Below are 17,812 nucleotides of genomic sequence, written 5' to 3'. Positions count from 1 at the left end.
GGCTAAGATTGCGAAGATGGAGATTGGACAGTAGTGATGTTCGGGATGTCGGCCAGAAGATCGTCAGCAACTACCTTCTTATGACCCATTTCGTCGGAGGAGATGGCAACAGTAACTCTAGTGCCAAGGCGGATTGCTGGTAAAACTATTGGTGGGTTGGCTGGATCGTAAGAGGATGCCTTGACGCTTTGGCGTCTTCAGCTACGAGTCCTGCCTGCTGGTGCAAAAAGTGGTGCTCGATGTCGGTGTTGACGCTGAGAGGGTGGAATCAATTGAGGAGCTGAAGTAGATGGCTGGTCTGCTGGAGTCGAGGTTGATCCCTGATCTGGGCGAGGTGAAGAAGTCATAGTAGGAGTTGTAGCAGAAGGAAGGGACTTGTTCTTTTTTGGGGACGTCGGGCAAAGTCGATCTGTATGTTGGAATGAAGTTTAGAAACAGAGGAGCCTTGCACTGATTAACAGGCAAGTCCAGCAGCCTCTTGAAATCTTTACTGGGATAGAAGTTTTTTCAGAAGTCCTTTGGGGGCTGAGGAAGAGCTGCAAAGGCAAAATGAATGAACGTTAGCACATACAAAAATATCAAAGAAAGAGACTTGAAAGCAAGAAAAGCTGACTCTTGGCTCTTACCATCTCCCTCTTTGAAAACTGTTCGGCTTAGGGGATAGAGGTGAAGATCATCATCTGGTTAAAACTCCCAGTTGCCCGAGACGATGAAGTAATCATTTCCAGTACCCTTGTTTAAGTCTGGGAGGTCGGCAACGAGTTTGTATTCCGTCGACCTTGGCTTAAGGTAGTAGATGTAACCTTTTTTTAACTTAAGGCCACACATGGTGTAGCAGTACTGGGTGTCGGCGAGGGTTACCCTAGCATTCTCTCTTTTGGCTAAGGTAATTATACCATTAATAACTCGGTAGGAGTTAATGGTAAGCTGCATTGGGTTCAATTTGTAGTAGTGTAGGACCTCTCGGAAAAGGGTATAAAGAGGGAGCCTAAGTCCATACTCAAGGAAGGCTACCACTGGGAAAGGCATGGAGTCGTTTGTAGGCATGATGGAGTCCTCCTCTCTAGCCAACCTAAGATGAATGTCGGCAGGGATGGAAAATTCTTGCCTAAAGTATTCTAACTTAGTCAGGGTGTTTACCCGCCACCTGAACATACCGAGTTATTAGACCATTAATAACTCGATAGGAGTTAATGGCAAGCTGCATTGGGTTCAATTTGTAGTAGTGTAGGACCTCTCGGAAAAGGGTATCAAGAGGGAGCCTAAGTCCATACTTAAAGAAGGCTACCACTGGGAAAGGCATGGAGTCGTTTGTAGGCATAATGGAGTCCTCCTCTCTAGCCAACCTAAGATGAACGTCGGCAGGGATGGAAAATTCTTGTCTAAAGTATTCTAACTTAGTTAGGGTGTTTACCCTCCACCTGAACATACCCATGATGTCGGCTAGAGAGACGAGGTATCGGATTTCAAAAAGAAGTGCTTTTTGTCTAAAGGTTTAAAGGACCTCGGCAAAACTAAAACGTATGCTGGGGCAAGGGTATCTGAGGATCTAAATGGAATTTGTTTCAATTTTTCCTAGAGTTTGGAGATCTAAAGCAAATCCTAATCCTAGAGTCACTAAAACAAGAGGATTAAAGGCAAGAATCAGGAAAAAACAGCAGGAAAACAGAAACAAAGACGTGATTCAGACTCAAGAAGACGGGCAAGAAATCAAAAAACACTAAATAAATTTGTGCAGGTGTGCAAGGCCAAGAATAGTGGTAGAGTGGAGCGAGTGTGTGTGCAATTTGTACATAAAGGTCAAGAATCAAGAACTAATTGGATAAACACAAAATTGAAAAGTTAGAACATACTCAAATATGCGAATGATGAAGTTTAAATCACAGATGGAGACTAAAGAACATGAATGTGTTCGTCATGGCAAGAAAACAGAGGCAACAGAGTATGAACAACTAAAGAGAGAGAAAATAGCAACTCACCAAGAAGAAAATGGAGCCGGAGTGAGATGCGCCGGAGTTGAACGCAGGTGATACGAGTAGCAAGATAGTGAATGTTTCACCGGAGAAGACTAACGGAGTAGTTGTAGAGAGCTTTGAGAAGACGATAATGGCGGTTTGAAAGAAAGAGGCTTAGAGAGAGAAAATTTGTGCAAAATCAAAGATGTAAAGTGAAAAGACGAAAAAAGGGAAAGGATTTTTGTCAAAACACGGAGAAGGCGAAAAAATGGTATTGTATTTGCCTTGGACGACGTGCTTGTCAGATGGCGCACGCAAAAGTGATGCAACTTGATGGCGCGTGTCAGGTACGGCTTGATGGGGAAGAGACCCGTGGCAAAAACGGTTGAAATACCGTGCGTGACAGCTCATATGCGTGTTGAAACTCTTGGACTTCTTGATTTAATGAAGCAAAAACTTCGGCTTGGGGGACGATCTCGGCTAAATAAAATGAAACAAACTTGGTTATTGGTTCTAAAGCATTGAAGAAATAGATTATGGGTCTTGGTCATGTGGAGCCTCGGTAATTAAAGCTTAGTCGACGTGCTGTATGGTTTGAAGATATAGGTTCCATCACGTTAAGATGCTGAGGTAATAGAACCTAGGGGGCAGTTGTAGGGACATATTTTTTGGGCAGCAACATGTGACCGAGGTGGCACTGAAATGCCAGTCGAGGTGCCACGTGTTCGGGTCATAACACCGAGATAATCTTAGCTAGGTCGAGGTTATCTGCGAAGATACTGAAATTCGGGATATACGGATAAGGGACAAGAGTCCTAGAATGATAGAGGACTTTAGTTTGGGTAAAGATAAGACTCTTAGAGAGTTTATCCCAATCTAACTGGGAGTCCAGGATTAGCATTGAGCCAGAGTCTATTGAAGTTAGGCTTCTATTGGGAGTAGGTTAGTGTTGGCTATAAAAGAGAGGCACCCTCGTGGGTCTAAGGTACGCCTTTTGTATTTTGAATAGTGAGTTAAACACTTTTTCTATCTTCGAGAGATAACTGACTTGATTGTCAGAGTGCCCTCGAGTGGACGAACCACCGCCAGAATCTTATCTTTCTGTGACAGGTTGTTCAGGCTTAATCAATTCTGCCGGTACTCTCCAGTTGACTACCTGTTTGGCTGTGACGCCCCGATTCTACACTATTGGTTGTAGGCAAGGGAGAGTCACTGCTGAGTCCTATGGTCAATAACCAGGTAAAATCCCAGCTCACCGAAAGAGTCAACTTAGTCTCCTTTCCAAGTCCGGCTTTCTTAGGAAGTGCACTACCCTTTTGACAGATCCTAACAAGTATTGACACAAGGTCTCATAAGCAACGATAAGGTGTATACCTCTGATAATATTGAATATAAATACATAACAACCACAAATATCCTTAATTGCAAAAGCTTGTTCCATTACATTACATCCCAAAAAGGGAATTTAAATCTTTGTACGAGTCTTACAAAAATATTAAAAAAGAAATTTTTAAATTTACTAAGATAGCCAAAGGTCTTCGAAGGTTTCAGGCTCGTCGTCTCCAGCTATATGTTCCTTTTCGACACTTGGCATAACACACCATGGGCTTTGAATGCCCAGTAAACACACACACATCTCATCCATTTTTTCCGAGTCCAATACACAATCACAAATATAACATCAAGTAGTAAAGCATGATACACAAATAATAAATAAATGGTTACAAGTTAGATATTAGTAAACTAGAAATCCCCCAAAGAGATTTCGTCCTCCCAACCACAAGAATCGGATGCGGATTATTCGGTATGCCCTCTCTTTTGCTGCTTTGTTGCAGAACTAACCTCGGATGCCTACCAACGGTTATATACCGCATAGCGCCAACTGCAGGGTCTCAAAAGAGACGGTAAGATAGGGCCTCGCCCAAATCCCTCCTCACACCAAACCACCTAGGGTCCGAATACAACCACTCCGTTCAAGGGTTTCAAAAACCGCTTGCGCAAGGCTTTGACTTCCAAATAGGGAACGCATCCCAAGAATCCATACATCACATTTTCTCATCTTCCATTGTTTCAAAGGACCGAAAACCCACTACCAACCCAGTAAAGTTTTCCGTTGAGTTACCTGTTTAAAATCAAGGTTAGACTAACTTAACAAGATCAAAATATCCACATAAGCATGCATCATTAAGATGAAGGAGATAAAGAACATAACCATAACACATATAATATCATGCCGAGATACGATCATAAGCTAATAAACATTTTCATGAACACAAGCACTTAAAACATCCATGCTCAACAAAATTCCCAGATTCAACATCATATAAAGATTAGAATGAAAAGGCTATTTTAGAATTTTTTACCGGACTCGACCTTCCTATGGTTCGTAGAGAATTTAATCTAGTTTCCAGAACATATTTCGGAAATGGAATAGCTTTTCAAGATTTTAAGTTATTTATCTAGTTCATCGACTGTTACGAAAATTTGATTTTCTTGCAACCCTCTCACTGTTTTTCTATGAAACCAATTTTAGTGGAAAACTAACTCCTTAAGGAAGATTTTGACATAAGATAGAGGTCCAGAATAATTTTATACATTTCTCTAGAATTTTTGAAAGTTGGCTACGAAGCAGATTCTAAGGCACCATACTCGAAATAAGAAGATTTGTGAGAAAAGGGATCCATTAAGGAAATTTTTTTCTTTTGTGATGAAACCATGCTAACTAACATATATTAACCCAGAAAATTTGCTTGGATGTGTGCCTTTGGAAAGTTTGGGAGATTGGTATGAGTAGGATAGTTTTGTACCGAAATGAGGAAAACCACAAGAAAGGGAATGTCATGGTTCAACTTTTATCATTCTTAACACAAATAACTCATCAATAACACATCTGAAAATATTTTTTAGAACCCTTAAGAACATGTATTTGAAAAAGGGAAAATGAAAGATAAGGTTGTGTTGTGGTTTACTTGCTAAGCTTTGAACAAGATGGCTCTCTTCTCCCTTCCTCTTCCTCTCAAGATTTCTCCCTTGTTCTCCTTCCTCTCCTTTAGTCGAATGTGTGTGTGTGAGAGTGTTGCTAGTGTTTTCCATGCTAGGGAGTGGTGATATTTATAGGCAAATTTGGTGTAGCATGGCATAAAAACCCACTGGTTGGAATTGAAAGGTCAAGTTAGGATTTACTTGTCATTAAAGCCCACTAGTTGGAATTGAATGGACCATTATTTGGAAAATTAAATGGACCACTAGTTGGAAAATGAATGGACCATTATTTGGAAAATTTAATGGACCACTAGTTGGAATATTCCTGTTTCGATAAAAAAAAAATGCTAATCGACAAGATTCGAAATAATTCTAGTAACTGAGGGGCTTTAAGCAATAATTTAAACATTATTATTTTTTTAAAGCGAATACATTTTCAGGGGCTTCACAACCTATCCCCGTTAAAACAATTTTGTCCCTGAAATTCAACTACATACTGCCTTCGAAAAGCTCGGGGTAGTTTGCCTTCACCCAATCCTGGCGTTCCCAAGTAGCTTCCTCAATACCCCGATGACGCCATAGCACTTTTACCAAATGAACTGTTTTACCTCTAAGGTTCTTCTCTCGACTATCTTGTATTGCTACCGGTCCTTTTTTAAATGTAACATCTTTGTCAAGACTGATTTCTTTCCATTTGAGGACGTGTGATGGGTCGGCGATGTATTTTCTCAACACAGATACATGGAAGACGTCGTGTATCCCTGCTAACTGCGGAGGTAGAGCTAGTCTATATGCTACTTCGCCCACTCTTTCCAATACCTCAAAAGGCCCAATATATCGTGGTGACAGTTTTCTTTTTTTCCTGAAATGTATGACTCCACGCCTAGGTTGCACCTTTAGGAACACGTGGCTGCCTACTTCAAATATCAATGGCCTTCTCCTCCTATCTGCATAATTCTTCTGACGGTCTTGAGCAGTCTTTAACTGTTGTCGGATCAAGTTGACCTTCTCAGTAGTTTCTAGAACAAGTTCGGGTCCTATCAGATTTGCATCACCCCCTCCCGCCCAACAAATTGGCGATCTACAAGGTCGTCCATATAATGCTTCAAAGGGCGCCATACCGATGCTAGCTTGGAAGCTATTGTTATAGGCGAACTCAATTAGGGGTAGGTGTCGTTCCCAACTTCCTTGAAAATCCATTGTGCAAGCTCTCAGCATATCCTCGAGAGTCTGGATGGTGCGTTCAGATTGTCCATCCATTTGCTGGTGAAAGGCGGTGCTAAAACATAACTCAGTACCAAGAGCTTCCTGCAGGCTTCCCCAGAATCGAGAGCTAAACTGAGGATCATGATCTGACACAATAGATACCGGAATTCCATGTAGTCAAATGATCTCTCCAATGTAGAGCCTGCACATAGACTCTGAAGTGTTGGTCATCCTATAGGGTAAGAAATATGCTGACTTGGTGAGGCGATCAACTATTACCCAAATAGCATCGCGCCCTCTAGGCGACTTAGGCAACCCTGTCACAAAGTCCATCGTCACGTACTCCCACTTCCATTCGGCTATTGGTAGAGGTTACAACATTCCCCCTGGTCTTTGATGTTCTGCCTTCACTTGTTGGCATGTTAGACAGTTTGCCACGAATTTAGCAACCTCCTTCTTAATTCCATTCCACCAATACTGCCTCTTTAAATCTTGGTACATTTTAGTCCCTCCTGGATGTACTGCGAATGCAGAATGATGACATTCCTTAAGTACCTTTTCTCGAAGTAACTCGTCAGTTGGTACAAACAATCTACCTTGGTATCTTAAACTCCTATCGGGGTGAATTTCCCAATTGAGGATGGGTTCTCCTGATCCCAAACGTCCCTTGATATAGGTTACCTCTTGATCATGCTTCTGGGCCTTCATGATCTCATTCATCAACTTAGGCATCACCTTCTGTGCACTAAGATATGCGTTTGTATCTTGAGACTCTATTTGAATCCTGAATTCATTGAGTGTCTTAACCATATCCCATTCTTTGATGGAGATCCTAGCCATCATCCCTCTGCTCTTGCGACTGAGAGCATCTGCTACTACATTGGCTTTACCGGAATGATATGAGAGAGTGAATTGGAAATCCTCAAGATACTCCATCCATCGTCTCTGTCTCAAGTTAAGGTCCTTCTGTGTAAACAGATACTTCAAACTCTTGTGATCTGTGAAAATCTCAAATTGTTCCCCATACAGGTAATGTCGCCATTGCTTTAGGGAAAAAACTATGGCTGTTAACTCCAAGTCATGAGTTGGGTAGTTACACTCATGAGGTTTTAACTGCCTAGATCCATACGCGACTACCTTTCCATTTTGCATGAGCACGCACCCTAACCCTTCTTTAGACGCATCGCAATACACAGTATACCCCACTTCTCGTTTTGGGATGGTCAAAATTGGCGCACTAGTTAACCTCTTCTTTAGCTCTTGGAAGAATTTTTCACAAGCTTCGTTCCACTCATACTTTACCCCTTTTTGCGTCAAACGAGTCATTGGTTTGGCTTGTTTGGAGAAATCTATAATGAACCTCCAGTAATAACCGGCCAATCCTAAGAAACTGCGAATTTTTGACGCAGTTTTTGGTTGTCTCCAATCTAATACTATCCCCACCTTGTTGGATCCACCGCAATCCCATTTTCTGATACTACATGCCCTAAGAATTTTACTTCATTCAACCAGAACTCACATTTTCTTGCCTTGGCATATAACCGATTATCCCTAAGAACTTGAAGGACAGTCCTTAAATGTTGCTCATGCTCTTCTTTAGACCTTGAATATACCAAGATGTCATCAATGAATACTACCACAAACTGATCGAGGTATGGTCTAAAGATCTTATTCATTAGGCTCATGAATACTGCCGGTGCATTGGTTAGTCCGAAGGGCATTACTACAAACTCATAGTGGCCATATCTAGTACGAAAGGCAGTTTTTGGTATGTCCTCCTCCTTGACTCGTAGTTGATGGTAGCTTGACCTGAGATCGATCTTTGAGTAGCACCTTGAGCCTCTAAGTTGGTCAAAAAGGTCATCAATCCTTGGGAGTGGGTATCGGTTTTTAATCGTGACTCGATTGAGTTGACGGTAATCTATGCATAGCCTCAACGACCCATCCTTCTTTTTAACAAATAACAAGGGTGCTCCCCATGGCGAAGTACTTGGCCTAATGAATCATCTTTCGAGCAATTCCTGTAGTTGTGTCTTCAATTCTCGTAATTCTGCTGGTGCCATACGATACGGGGCCATGGATATTGGGGTGGTTCTAGGTTGTAGCTTGATGCTCAAGTCTGCTTCCCGGGTTGGTGGCAATCCCCGGTAACTCCGTAGGAAATACATCTGCATATTTACATACTATGTGCGAAAGTTCTCATTCTCCTTGGCCCTCCTCATTCAAAATCAGACTTGCTATCCTACCTGAAATTTGATCACACCACTGCGTCTTATGTTTTGTTGAAGCCATGGGGTCTTGTCTATCCCCCTTAAACTGGAAACGAGTTCCATCTTGCGTGTGAGCTACCACTTTCCTCTGATGACAGTTGATCACTGCTTGGTAGGCAAACAACCAGTCCATACCCAAAATGATATCAAAGTCTGACATTTCCATAACATGAAGGTCGCATCTTAAGTGTTGGTTCGACACTCCTATCTTACAGTCCTTACAGATCAAACCTATCTGAACGCATCCTCCCATAGGTGACATTATATTTAAGGCAGTTTCTAAGGGTTCATATACAAGTCCTAATAACTTAGCGCAAGCAGAGGATATAAAGGAATGTGATGCACCAGTGTCAAATAAAACATGCACCCGAGAATTGTATAGTACTAAATTAGCCTCAATTACAGACGGATCTGCTTCTTCCTCTTGCAAGGCAAAGATTCTGCCGGTTGCCCGCTGGTTGCCACTGGTCTTGGTGTTCTGAGTTCCCCAATTCTTCTGGTGCTGCTGCCCAGTCGATCTTGTCTTGTTCGTCCAAGGCTTCTTCCCACCTAATGCTTGGGCATTTGCTCCGAAACCTCCTCCTTGGTACCCAGATAGAGGGAGTTGGGGGCATTCGCTCTTTTTGTGCCCTAATTGTTGGCAATGAAAGCACTGGATTTGTTCCATCGGCCTTTGTTGATAGCCTTCTCTCTGGTTCTATTGTGGCGGTTGCTGTCGTTGCTGTTGTGGTTGTGGTCTGGAGTAGGGCTTTGAGGTCATGTTTCCTTTTTGGTTCCTCTGAGGTCCAATAGACGTCTGACTCCCTCTCCTCTTGTTCCAAGCCTTTCTAGCGTTGGTTACTTCCCTTTCAGACTCTTAACGCCGTTTCCAGCACCTCAGTATATGAGGGGAGTCGTTGCGGAAGAACTCTTCCCCTGACTATAAGGTCCAACCCCCACTCGAACATCCTTGCCTTCTCTTCATCATTTGCTACAAATCTAGTTGCGTAACGGGCTAGCTCTTCAAATTTTGTAGCATGCAGGGTCGCGGTCATGTTTCCTTGTTCCAGGTTTTGGAATTCCTTGACTCGCTCTCGACGGACTGTACTTGGGAAATATTTATTTAGGAACAGTTCCCTGAACTGGTTCCATGATAGGCTCGCTACGTCACGAGTGTTCTTGATTAACTCCCATCAGTGGTCAGCCTCATCATCGAGCTCATATACTGCCAAAGCTATTCTATTAGTAGCCTCGGTTATGCCCATGGTGTCTAGCATTTTCTCTATCTGCGGAAGCCGGTTTTCAACTACTTTTGGGTCCGGTACACCTGTGAACTTTGGGGGTCTCTACTTTCGAAACTCAGAAAAGAGTCGAGTCCTCTCATACTGCCGATTGTTCCTTACTTTCTCTAATTCCTCCAAATATTGATGTCCTGGATTATTGTGGATGTTAGCCCCTGTGGGGACGGGTTTTTGTTGGTTTCTGGGGCGGTTCTGTGCATTGTTGCTGGTTCCGGTATAGTCATTAGCGCGCGTGTCCACCATTCTGTTCATGGCACGTGGTGAGTTGGTTTCCACTTTTAGAGAATCTTACTACTAAGATTTAAAATGAAGGTTCAGTTTCCTTAGGGTGTACTAAAACAAGTAACAGTGAACAACATAGATCAACACATCATTCATATATTATAATAGGCATCATTAAAAAAGGGCTCCTAATTGGAGTTACATTCAAAGGGCATCAACGCATTACAAAGTTCAGGCTGTCTTATTCTAAGGATCCCATCAACGGATATTACAAAAGTCTAGCTTTACTATTTCGCGAATTAGTTCTCGTTTCCTGACCAATCAAAGTCTTCTTCTGGGTCTTCATCAGCGGAGTCAGTGCCTTGGTTCGGAGAGCGGGGGGTGTATGTTGGTGAGGGGGAATTGTGTTCAGACGACACCTCTATAGGGTAGGCTGGGGTTGCTCCATGCTGTTCTGGTGGCTGCTCCATATTCATTGGTTGATTGTTGCTTGGCCCCTGATAACAAGATGCGTAGCTTTCAGCCTAAGTCGTTGGTCGGTGGTATGCTATGGTGGTCATAGTTCGGTGTATCAAGGAGTCCATCCTTTGATCATCTTGCTCCATTCGAACTGCCTTCTTCGCTGCCCGGCTCAAAAATTGTATGCGACGTCGCACCAGGGACCTCTTCTGCTCCCTCGTATAGCGGGAGTACTCCGTTTCCACCTTACGTATCTCTGTTTTGATCATTTCCTAAACGGGACTCACACAGCGCCGACGGCTAAAGTAGGGGCTGACAGACATGGCCCTCCTTCCTTGCATACGGAAAGTTCCCCATGAGTTGAGACTGACGTCACGTCCTGGATAGTCTCCTGCTGACATCTTAAGGTGGAAATTTTTTTTTAATTGTTATTCTTCCTTAAATATAGTAGCGTGATAGATAAAGTAAGATAAAGAGGTAAGGGCTTCTAGAGTCGTATATTGGGTTGTGTGGGTTAAGGGTTGAACCTAGGCTTTGATACCAAGTTGTGACGCCCCGATTCTACACTATTGGTTGTAGGTAAGGGAGAATCACCATTGAGTCCTATGGTCAATAACCAGGTAAAATCCCAGCTCACCGAAGGAGTCAAATTAGTCTTCCTTCTAAGTCTGGCTTTCTTAGGAAGCGCACTACCCTTTTGACAGATCCTAACAAGTATTGGCACAAGGTCTCATAAGCAACGATAAGGTGCATACCTCTGATTATATTGAATATAAATACATAACAACCACAAATATCCTTAATTGCAAAATCTTGTTCCATTACATTACATCCCAAAAAGGAAATTTAAATCTTCATACGAGTCTTACAAAAATATTAAAAGAGAAATTTTTAACTTTACTAAGATAGCCAAAGGTCTTCGAAGGTTTCAGGCTTGTCGTCTCCAGCTATATGTTCCTCTTCGGCACCTGGCACAACACGCCGTGGGCTTTGAATGCCCAGTAAACACACACACATCCCATCCCTTTTTCCCGAGTCCAATACACAATCACAAATATAACATCAAGTAGTAAAGCATGATACACAAATAATAAATAAATGGTTACAAGTTAGATATTAGTAAACTAGAAATCCCCCAAAAAGATTTCGTCCTCCCAATCACAAGAATCGGACACGGATTATTCGGTATGCCCCCTCTTTTGCTGCTTTGTTGCAGAACTAACCTCGGATGCCTACCAACGGTTATATATCGCGTAGTGCCAACCGCAGGGCCTCAAAAGAGACGGTAAGATAGGGCCTTGCCCAAATCCCTCCTCACACCAAACCACCTAGGGTCCGAATACAACCGCTCCGTTCAAGGGTTCCAAAAACTGCTTGCGCAAGGCTTTGACTTCCAAATAGGGAACGCATCCCAAGAATCCATACATCACATTTTCTCATCTTGCATTGTTTCAAAGGACCGAAAACCCAATACCAACCCAGTAAAGTTTTCTGTTGAGTTACATGTTTAAAATCAAGGTTAAAGAACATAACCATAGCACATATAATATCATGCCGAGATACGATCATAAGCTAACAAACATTTTCATGAACACAAGCACTTAAAACATCCATGCTCAACAAAATTCCTAGATTCAATACATATAAAGATTAGAATGAAAAGGCTATTTTAGAATTTTTTACCAGACTCGGCCTTCCTATGGTTTGTAGAGAATTTAATCTAGTTTCCAGAACATATTTTGGAAATGGAATAGCTTTTCTAGATTTTAAGTTATTTAGAAAACACTCCAGCGCTGTCCAGTTCGTCGACTGTTAGGAAAATTTGATTTTCTCGCAACCCGCTCACTGTTTTTTCATGAAACCAATTTTAGTGGAAAACTAACTCCTTAAGGAAGATTTTGGCATAAGATAGAGGTCCAGAATAATTTTATACATTTCTCTAGCATTTTTGAAAGTTGGCTACGAAACAGATTCTAAGGCACCATACTCGAAATAAGAAGATTTGTGAGAAAAGGGATCCATTAAGGAAATTTTTTTCTTTTGTGATGAAACCATGCTAACTAACATATATTAACCCAGAAAATTTTCTTGGATGTGTGCCTTTGGAAAGTTTGGGAGATTGGTATGAGTAGGATAGTTTTGTACCGAAATGAGGAAAACCACAAGAAAGGGAATGTCATGGTTCAACTTTTATCATTCTTAACACAAATGGCTCATCAATAACACATCTGAAAATATTATTTAGAACCCTTAAGAACATGTATTTGAAAAACGGAAAATGAAAGAGAAGGTTGTGTTGTGGCTTACTTTCTAAGCTTTGAACAAGATGGCTCTCTTCTCCCTTCCTCTTCCTCTCAAGATTTCTCTCTTGTTCTCCTTCCTCTCCTTTAGTCGAATGTGTGTGTGTGAGAGTGTTGCTAGTGTTTGCCATGCTAGGGAGTGGTGATATTTATAGGCAAATTTGGTGTAACATGGCATAAAAACCCACTGGTTGGAATTGAAAGGTCAAGTTAGGATTTACTTGTCATTAAAGCCCACTAGTTGGAATTGAATGGATCACTAGTTGGAAAATGAATGGACACTAGTTGGAATTGAATGGACCATTATTTAGAAAATTTAATGGACCACTAGTTGGGAAATGAATGGACCATTATTTGGAAAATTTAATGGACCACTAGTTGGAATATTCCTGTTTCGATAAAAAAAAAATGCTAATTGACAAGATTCGAAATAATTCTAGTAACTGAGGGGCTTTAAGCAATAATTTAAACATTATTATTTTTTTAAAGCGAATAGATTCTCAGGGGCTTCACAACCTATCCCCCTTAAAACAATTTCGTCACCGAAATTCAACTATGTGGAGGAGTGGTTTTGGAATACTCTTCTGATCCTGGGGGACGCTGGAGATTCTCTTCTGATTACCTAAAAAGGGGAGTAAATGCTCCGGTCGGGGGTTACCGGAATTAGCACTCCGACGAGCAAGTCAGTCTCAAATCTCTGAATTGTTTGTATTCTAAGTAAAGTGTAATAATTCTCACATACCTCTTTCTAGCTGATGTTCTCTTAGTTATATCCTTTCTTCCTTGGGCTTTTAGGGTCGGGCCCATATTCAATTTGGTACTCGGCTCCTCACCCAGCCGATGTTCTGACCGAATAAGACAGGAAGCCGAGAACATAGGTGGGAGCTGAACACTATATGAATAGATCTGGTTTTCTAGATCCATTCACTTGGCTTACTTTATAACCCCTTGATATTCGGCCCCCACAACTGCCCCTCAAACACCCCACTAAGACAGCTGGTTGGAGTGTTTGGTTTTGAACTCGAAAAGTCGAGGACGACAATCGGCGGCTGTCCGCATTCCAATGCAGATTTCTGAGCACACGTTTCTCGGTTATCATTTCAACTTCCCGCCCCTTCGTACACTCATTTATTATGATTTAAAATTTGGACGTCCTTTAAAATGCATGTACTTTCAGATATTTGTCACTGGCTTTCTTCTCAGACTTTTTCTGTAACCTTGCCTCATAACCTCCTTCGTCACCTGTAAGTTTTCTCCTTCTCCGCTCTGAATCCTTTTTTCCTGTTTGTTTTTGGTTTAGAATATACCCATAAACTGAAGAAAATGGCAAAACATTTGAAAGATCTTCTCTTTTCGGATCGAATCTCCGGCTTCCGACGCCATTTTTTCATTCCTTATGATGTCCACCTGTCTCTGGTGACAGACGACACCCTCGATATGGAGAGGGCTGACGAAACCACGATCGTTTTCCCCCTCTTGTCAATCGCAGAGGGTTGAGTCCGATTTCTCCTTAACCCGTTCCTTAGGGCTGTACTCCGCTATTGGGGTCTAATTCCTTCCCAGCCCAATGTCAATTTCTTCAGAGTCATAATGGGAATTGTAGCGCTAAACCATCGCCTTAGCATAAACCTTGGTATTCCTACTATTCGGCATTGTTATGCCTTGGCTAAGTCATCTGGTCGGCATGGTCGTTATTTCTTTAGGGCCAAGGATACCGACCATCAACTAGTGACTATGCTTTCCAGCTTTGGGAAGCGAGTTTACGATGTTATGGTATTCGTCCAAGGCAACTGGGAATTCGGCGAAGGCGAGGATCGCCTCGATCCTATTCCTAGACGAAGGGGCAAACCAGGTGGTCGTATAGCCTGTTGCATTTAGTTTTCCTTTTTTATATTCGTAAAGCTTTACTTTTGAGACCTAAGGGTTTTGCTTGTGCAGGAAACGATTTGAAGAAAGTTTTGACCTCAATCGACGACAGCGTTCTTTCGGAGATAAAGGTTGCTTTGAAATACTTCGGTCGTCCAAGCCTTCAGAAACAAAGGAGGGCGGCCCATATTCTGCTTCGATACGAGCCGACGTATACGACTTTTTGGGCGGCAGAAAACATCCCGATTCTGAGGGGCTCGTAGTTCCCAACAGCCGTAATTTTGAATAGCTTCAAAAACTTGCGCCAAATCAGCTTTGAAGGATCAGAATCGGAACGCACAGAGGAAGTAGCCAACGAATCAGGCCAGTCCGAAGCCGAAGTAGACGAGACTTTAAGGCTAGCATTTCAAGAAGCCGGCCTTGATTCAACCGACCCTTCGTCTTGCTCAGGTCGAGGGGAAGGTTACGACGACGTCTTTAACGGATTGGAGGATCTTCCCGGCTCGTTTTCTAAGGATATGGCCAAATTGTCACTCACGCAGCTCGCCAAAAAGGTTAATGCCAAACGAATGGCCGCGCGACGGAAAGCGGAGGCCATTCGTTCCGAGACCAATCGATCCGAAGTGGCACCCGTTGCAGAGGTTGAGCCGCCCCCGCCGGCTACGGAGGAGACGATTTGGACAGGAGATGCCGAGTTGGAAATGATTGTGTCGGAAGACGACCAGGCTGGACGACGCTCGGAGAAGCGTCCTATCGAGGTTCAGGCCGGGTCCGAAGAAATGCCTGCCGAAAAGCGATCGCGTTTGGAGGAGTCGGATATGGTTGTGTGCTTTGTGTTTCAACCAAAGGTCAGAAATGTGCCGATGTCCTCTGACGCGTCGGCTATAAAAGACCCGGTCGTTGCGCTCAGCCTGGCCGCATCACTTTCACTGCCGTCTGATAAGGCCGCCTTCCGCTCGGAGCCAGACGTCTTGTCGGTAGCGTTGGCCGCTCAATCGGCCCTTCTGGTAAAGATTTTGATCTTTTCAGTGCGTATCTTTTGTTTGGATTTAACCTCCTGCTCTTGTTTTGTAGGCGGTTGGAAGGATTGCCGATCTAGGCCGTTGCCAGCGCGATGCCAACGAACGAATTGGTCGTCTATAAAGCGAAGTCGAAGGGCAAAGAAGCCGTGCCGAGTTTGAGGCAATGAGGGCGAAAATGGAAGCTGCCAGGGCTGAGGCCGAGTTAGAGAGGGCAAAAAATGCAGACGAACTCAGATTAGCTGCCGAGAAGACGGCGGACGCGAGCGAAGCTTCGCTCAAACTCGCTCAAGAGGCAATCTCCAAGCTTGAGGTAGACTTGGCGGAATCAAAGGCAGCGAAGGAGGCAGCCGACGCTGAAGCTTCGAAGGCGTTTGAGGCCGGGGAAGGTGCTGCCCTAAAAAATTACGTGCAAGAAGTCCCCAAATTTGAGAATCAGGGATTCAAACACGGTTGGCTCAAAGCCCTTGCTGCTGCTAATGTGACATTGGCTATGCCAATTCCATATGAGCAAGTGGATGTTGAGCCACTGGAGTCTAACTCTGAGGACTGATTTGGGTGACACTTGTTTTTGTTTTAGGATTTCAAATGTATTTGACCGCTTTCTGTTTGGTATTGCTACAGCCATTTTTGTTTTACTAGGCATTTGTATACGAACTTGTAGCATTTTGTTTAGTAGTTTTCATATGTAAAATGGCTACAACTTGTGTCCAATTTACCTAATGAAAATTCCTTTTGTACTTTGCTGTTGGTTGTGCTAAACTGTGTTATTAATGAATGAATGTTTTGTGACTTTGGATAAAACGCTCGTTTGGATAATTAGGCGGTGTTAACTCCAAAAAGTCGAATGCTTGTAGTTGATCAATTAGCATCAAGCCTAGACTCACAAATCTGCCCTTGCCCCAACCAGTGCACCAGCTTCATTAGCCGAATAGGTTTATTCGGTGGATTGGATGAGGCATTAATCGATCAACATCGAGGCTAGATACTTGGCTGATCAGATTAACAAATCTGCCCTTGCCCCAGCTAGTGCACCAGCTTCATTGGCTAAATAGATTTATTTCGAGGATTGGCTGGGGCATCGATCGATTGGCATCGAGGCTAGATGCTTGGCCGATCACATTAACAAACCTGCTCTTGCCCCAGCCAGTGCACCAGCTTCATTAGCCGAATAGGTTTATTCGGTGGATTGGCTGAGGCATCGATTGATTGGCATCGAGGCTAGATGCTTGGCCGATCAGATTAACAAAGCTGCCTTTGCCCCAGTCAGTGCACCAGCTTCATGGGTCGAATAGATTTATTTCGTGGATTGGCTGGGGCATCGATCGATCGGCATCGAGGCTAGATGCTTGGCTGATCACATTAACAAACCTACCCTTGCCCCATCCAGTGCACCAGCTTCATTAGCTGAATAGATTTATTCGGTGGATTGGCTGAGGCATCGATCGATCGGCATGGAGGCTAGATGCTTGGCCGATCAGATTAACAAATCTGCCCTTGCCCCAGCTAGTGCCCCAGCTTCATTGGCCGAATAGATTTATTTCGTGGATTGGCTGGTGCATCGATCGATTGGCATCGAGGCTAGATGCTTGGCCGATCACATTAAGAAACTTGCTCTTGCCCCAGCCAGTGCACCAGCTTCATTAGTCGAATAGGTTTATTCGGTGGATTGGCTGAGGCATCGATCGATCGGCATCGAGGCCAGATGCTTGGCCGATCAGATTAACAAATCTGCCCTTGCCCCAACCAGTGCACCAGCTTCATTGGCCGAATAGGTTTATTTGGTGGATTGGCTGAGGCATCGATCGATTGGCATCGAGGCTAGATGCTTGGCCAATCAGATTAATAAATCTGCCCTTGCCCCAGCTAGTGCACTAGCTTCATTAGCCGAATAGGTTTATTCGGTGGATTGGCTGGGGCACCAATCGATCGGCATCGAGGCTAAATGCTTGGCCGATCACATTAACAAACCTGCCCTTGCCCCAGCCAGTGCACCAGTTCATTAGCCGAATAGGTTTATTTGGTGGATTGGCTGAGGCATCGATCAATCGGCATTGAGGCTAGATACTTGGCCGATCAGATTAACAAATCTGCCCTTGCCCCAGCCAGTGCACCAGCTTCATTGGCCGAATAGGTTTATTCGGTGGATTGGCTGAGGCATCGATCGATCGGCATCGAGGCTAGATACTTGGTCGATCAGATTACTAAATCTGCCTTTCCTCTAGCCAGTGCACCAACTTCATTAGCCGAATA

Source organism: Camellia sinensis, chromosome 10 (genome assembly GCF_055761805.1).
Source record: "Camellia sinensis isolate YWXY chromosome 10, ASM5576180v1, whole genome shotgun sequence".
NCBI classification, from domain to species: domain Eukaryota; kingdom Viridiplantae; phylum Streptophyta; class Magnoliopsida; order Ericales; family Theaceae; genus Camellia; species Camellia sinensis.
This window is presented reverse-complemented; position numbering follows the sequence as displayed.